Raw genomic sequence first — 6124 nt, forward strand, 5'->3', positions numbered from 1 at the left:
AAAGTTTTCGCATACCAAATCGATATAATTTTCTCACTTAGAAATTATTGGTAAGGTGGAGTCGGTTGGGGCTGGTCTTCATGAAGTTTGGAACAAGTTTCCCGCTTTTTATTGCACCTTTTTATTTATTTACGTGCTTTCTGGTGAAATCAAGGCAAAGTTTCACTTTGGTGGAAGTTGGTTGCTTTGCGGGACTTGTTAAAATGGCATATTGTGGGCGATGAATAATATCCGCGCCGTTTTATTTATATTTAAGACCACTTGAATTACGTTTGTCAAGCTGGTAACATACCCATATTCATACAACGATTGGTTCTCGCGACTTGGCATGCTATGGGTTCCATCGTAGACCTTCGTAGTTCAGCTTGTGCGCTCATCGTGGTGAGATCAGTAAATTTATCTCTTACGCAACTTTTAGGGGAAATGTTGGAGACCATTTTACGTGCTATGAACTTACAACAACTCCATTAATCATTCAATCACTAGCAGGGGTAGGACCTAGGGAAAGTGACGTGCCGGTGTTAGCTTTTGCGCTTAAGGCAATCTGGTCCCGGCGCACACGTGCGCAGTTTTTTGAGCTCAATCAAAAGTCCGCTGCCGAACGAGTATCGAGCTGCCGGGTCTATTGACGACATTGCGTCTTGGTGTAAATGGCGAAATCACCTGAATTGGGTACCATTCCTTACAAAAAGGATTTCAGCCGTTTGGTTTTCAGATTTTTTCGACACCGGAACTTTCTTTCAGGGTTAAACATTCAACGGCTATTCATGATACGTGATTGATGAATTGATCGTGGATGGCTCAGAGTAAGCGTGACGGCCATTACACGAATCCTAAATCATAGCGACTCAAGTGACATCTGGGGGATGCAAATATTAGTATGTTGATGGTGGTACCGGTTAAAAGTGCTGATGTCAGTCAGATTGAAATTGTCGTCATGCTATCTATGGTCGGGCAGCAAAACCTAGTGACAAATATCTGACAAGCGCAAAACCGGTTGATAGTGTCTCCTTACGACTGCAATAAGCAGATGCCCGTGCAATAGTTGTTAGGGCTGTCGTTCTCGTATGGTGCGTTAGTGTGTTCGTAACGTTGTGGTGTCAATTTTTCGGCCGTTTTTCGGTGTTGCTGGGTCCTGAGAGGGGCTGAAAAGCGTTCAGTTTTCAGTCATCACGCGCAACAAACAAATTTTGTCTTGGAATTGCTGGGACTCGAACAATGGTCTTCTGATAATGAGCCCATCGTTGTACTGTTGAGCTTGCCGAGTAGGACGTTGTGAAACTTTGTGCATGTCCCAGCGCACCAGGCGACGTCACTGCTCTGTACAGCTGTTCAGACGGCAACACTTATTTGTCGTCTAAATCATTCCGTAAAACAGGAGTAGGCAGGCATTAGACTGCGTGTTTTGACTATATTGAAGGAGCACGAAATTATTAGGAATGCGAACTGTGTCACAAAGCTGAGCTTATCGACGGCCAGAAAGTGTCATAACTACGGAGAGATATGAAAGACAGCGCTGTCGGCACGTAAAATTGTCTCAGGCATTTTGATGCAAAACGTCGGATGAATGGGTGGCTGCTGCGATCTGCTTCAAATCTCTCTGCTCTGCTTCAGATCGGCTCCAAAAACTATCATACTCGTGATTTTTAAAAAGTTAACCTGCGTCTATTTCCTCAGACTTGCACCCAGCGAAGAGATCTGCACTCGCAAGCCAGCACGCCCAGTTCTGTTACGCGTGGAGCGCCGATACATTTTGTATCGTTGATGTCCCGACATGCTTCAATAGCCTGCCCAAAATGTGACACTTTCCTCAAAAACGGGCGTACTTCATGAATCGGTACATAATCTGAGCACTTGGCTCTGAGAAAGACTACTCATTCGGAAGGGCTGAGGTCTCAAAGAACTTCCAAAATCCCAAACGAGGGCCGTCGCGGCACCAGTCGCAGGAAGCCCGATCAAGGCCCTTCGCTGACGCTGCCAAAAGCTCGAGCCGTGCAGGCATGGATCGCCTACCATTCTGACAAAAACTGAACCGGCATCTACACGATATAGGTGTGCTTTCTAAACTCGGTCCCCAGCACATGGAGAAACGGGTTCACAAAACACCAAAGACCTGTAATAATACCTGTAAACCAGAACAACATAATGACCTCTGTAAAATACCTATGAATGTACTACTGAGCAACGCAAATGTATCGCTGTTTGATTCAAAACTTCTAGGATGGCGCAGTGCTTGTGTAATGAAAGGCATGGTAAGTATCAAAAGGGAATTAAGCTGCATTCGTAGAGCGAGAACTGTTGCACGGAAATTCATCAGTGTGCTTTGACAAGGCATGCATGAATGTTCATGTTCTAAACCCGGCTGCAGGCAAGCGCGTTTTATGTTTACCTCTGGTACGCTGTCACCACAGCTCAACACCGTAGATTTGATGAAATATGTAGCTGTAAGCGCCACAAAATACCGAAGCCAAGGAAATACATGTTCTGAAAGCATAATGGAATTTTAGCACACTACCATGTGGAAGAGTGATGCATTTTACGTTTTCTAGGCAAAGGCGGTGATGTGGGCTTACCAGGCGATGTACATTGCGTGCCTCTTGCATTGAGTCGCCTAAACTAGTGCCTCTTTGGCGGTCTGTGTCGCACAATTTGGAAGTGTTTGGGTAATTGAGCGGGAGCATTATCCAGCTTACACCCGAGAGCCATTTCATTTTCACCGCGATCACAATTCACGGTAAATAAATGCTTCTAAAGCGTCATCTGCCAAGGCCATTTTGCAACGTTCGAAAACCAATCTTGTCACGCCAGCTTCTTTGCGCGATTAGGAAAACACCTTGCCGCGACTGATTCTGCGTGCGACTGTCATGCATTTGCGACCCTAATGGGATCAGCCCGTCGCGAGTTGTCTTTAATCGGTCTGTTGTGTGATGCAATGGCACAAGGCATCCTAGTCACGCCAATATGCGATCAGAATCATGTCGATGGAATCAGAAGATTGCCAACATCATATATATATATATATATATATATATATATATATATATATATATATATATATAATATCATTATTTGGTTTGAGTGCAGTATTTGCATCTGCAAGAAACCGCAAGTCATGGTACAAGCAAGCAGAAAAGTGTAATGATATATTTAGCACCGATAGTTCTCGAACCTAGGTGCCGCCTTCGCCGTCCACATGTGATGCTCTTCGCACCTGCTGCTACACCTCCGCTGCAGCGCCTCTCAAAAACTGGCTCGGCCTGAACTGTCCATGCAATACCAGCCCGTCCTCCTCGCCGCAGCCGGTTGCGTGTTTGTGCGAGGGCGGGCGTCGGAGTTGGCGGCGCCGCCGGGGGATGTCGGCACGGCGCGGTGCGTCCGCACCGGCCCGAGAGAGCAGGGGTGCGGTGACGCCGCTCGATGCCACATGATTCACCTGTGCGCCGCGTATCGACCACTCCCGGCCGGCCAGGTGGGGCGCCGCGCACCGCACGTGCTGCCGGCCGCCGCACCGCCGGGCGCGTCAGCCCTCATGCGGCGCGCCGCACCGCGGAGCGGCGGCAGGGCACAGGCGATTGTGGCAATCGATGTTTGGTTTACGGGGCAGAGGCGGATACAAGCATCTCGACAGAGGGGCAACGAAGTGAATGACAGTTCTGTTAGTCGGAACGATGGTCTTTGCTTGTGTGACGGGTGGATGCTGGTGTTGACAGAGGCGGCATCGCACGTACCCGCTCCCCTCCATAACACCATAGCACCCAGTGATTTTCGCACCTCAGTGATATTCACGAGGCTGAATGTGCGCGAAGACATCTGAGTTCGCGTCCCAGAAAACGCACTTTCATGACTCGTCAACGGCGGCAAAGGCGCGGCTGACTGGCAGGGTCAAGCTGGCATGAGCAGCCGCACCGCAGCGCTGCGGAAACGTTAGAATAGTATTTTGGCGACATGGTCCGCTGAACTGGTAGCGCTCTATCAAGTCATTGGGATCAGTTAGTGGGTACCCGCTATAGTTTGCCACGCGAGCTATATCTAGCAGACACTGGGATCCCAAAACCGTCCCTAGAAAGTGTCTGAATACATTTATGCAAACAGAGACGCGTGGAGGACATGGCGTATCAATCAGGCTGATCGACCTCTACAAGGCACTGCCGGATTCAGCGACTGCCTCGTTTTCGTGTGCATCCAAGGTAGGAAGGGGCCGCGATTAAAAATACATTGACTGGGGTGACGTGCGCGTACACAGATCAATATCAGAATATCAGCGACGTCTCTCCCCTCCACTTCCCCAGCGGTGTGTGCCCATGGCTTTTGTGTCGCATTCTGACTGAAGGCCGCACCAGCAACCCCAATGACGTCACCCGCCAGCCGACAACATCACCTGCTCGATTACTGGCGGTGAATATCGATTTGCAAGCCCGCGACGGCCCATGGTATCAGCGCCATGTCATTGTTGATCCTGATGTTCTTTGTGTGACTGGCACGAGCGTGTCTTGGGGCATGGTCAGGTCTGGGTGGATGCGGGGTCGATGGCGAGGACGATCATAAATCGGGTTTAGTTCATCGCTGGAAATAGTGATGATATAAATTGACTGTATATCTATAGTTTCTCACGATCATTCTATCGACAAACTTCTCTCGCTTCTCGACCACCTTGCGATATATGTCACGGTGTATATCGGCCACCTCCAGAAAACAAAATAAAGACCCCACAGATTTGAAATTATTCAAAATGGAATCTCCTCTCCTCACCACGCTGCTTTTAGATGCTAAGTGGGTAAAATTCTGAACAACGCAGGTACGACCGAGTCATCCATATCTGCAGGCTACAATACAGAACACAGCCACTGCTTCAATCAGTTAAACGCGAAGTCACACAGCCAAACGAAGAACGGTGGATAACCTCAGACCTAAAAAGGAAGAATAGAGCCCGACAGGCTGTTCAAAATTGCAAGGCAAGCTCAATGCAATTGCAGCTGGGATGCACGGAGATATTCAACGTGACATGCTTACAGCCATGGATAGACGTCAAAAAGGAATATTTGTGGAACCAAGTTAAAAAATACCGACTAAAAAAGAAAGCAATCAACCCTCATAAATATCGTCAACAATGCGCACCATGGTGAGATGAAACTGAGATGACACCATTCCATCAGTACAACCTGCCGGCCGCGACATCACAACTGACGAACATCACTAAAAAACCACTTTGCCTCACAATCCACGCTGAACATGTCACGGGCTTCCATATGCTACCACCAAGCAAACGTATTAAAGCTTTACGAAACATTGAAGAGGCATTCGAGGAGGCATTCAAGGAAGCATTCGTTATTGTATTCGTGCGCCACAGTTGCGCCTGTGGCGTAGTTTCGCAAAACAGGTTGGGGTTTGAAGGATGAAAAATGATGAAAGATACCCCCAAAATATGCCCCCAAAACTATGCCAGCAAGCTAGCCTCCCGCCAGATTTGTTCCACTTCCTTCTAAAAGTTAGGGGGAGGGGTGGGGAAGGCTGAAGCCCCTCAACTGAATGACGAACGTACCCGGGTTGTACAATTCGCTTTACAATCTCACCCTTTGCTTTCTCTGAATCATTAGTCTGGGCTCCGTCTTAAGCAATAACTCGAAGAAGTAAGTGCTCGATCATGACACTATGATAATACGCCAAGCCGCGCCTCATTTATACAGCCAATACGGCGTCAAACGGCTTACACGCCTCGTGCAGTCGGTGTGTGGAGTTAACGGCCATGATTCGGCAGCCTTCATCCCGTGTTTTCAGGCGGCCACATGATGCATGATGGAAAGACATGGGGTCGGCCTGGGCACGGCTGCTTCATCAGGGGCTGATTATGAGGCGGCCGTCCGGACGTATTCCGCTGCCAGCCCGGGCTGACCTCCCTGACCTCCCCGCCGCGCCCCGTCGGGCTCAGCTGACGAAGCGCCCGTGGACCGCGCGCCGAGGCAGTGGCTGTGCGGCATTCCGCTGAACCGGCCGAGCTGGTAGCCGGGCCGCGTCTGCCAGATGGTATCGTGGCGCGCCATGTTTCGCCGCGGTTCGTATCGTCGCGTTGAGAACAAACGTGCCCGTTTCCCGTTTCACGGGGTGAATTTGTACTTCAGCTAACAGA

This window comes from Pollicipes pollicipes, unplaced genomic scaffold (assembly GCF_011947565.3).
Source record: "Pollicipes pollicipes isolate AB1234 unplaced genomic scaffold, Ppol_2.1 Scaffold_3087;HRSCAF=3621_pilon_pilon_pilon, whole genome shotgun sequence".
NCBI lineage: Eukaryota > Metazoa > Arthropoda > Thecostraca > Pollicipedomorpha > Pollicipedidae > Pollicipes > Pollicipes pollicipes.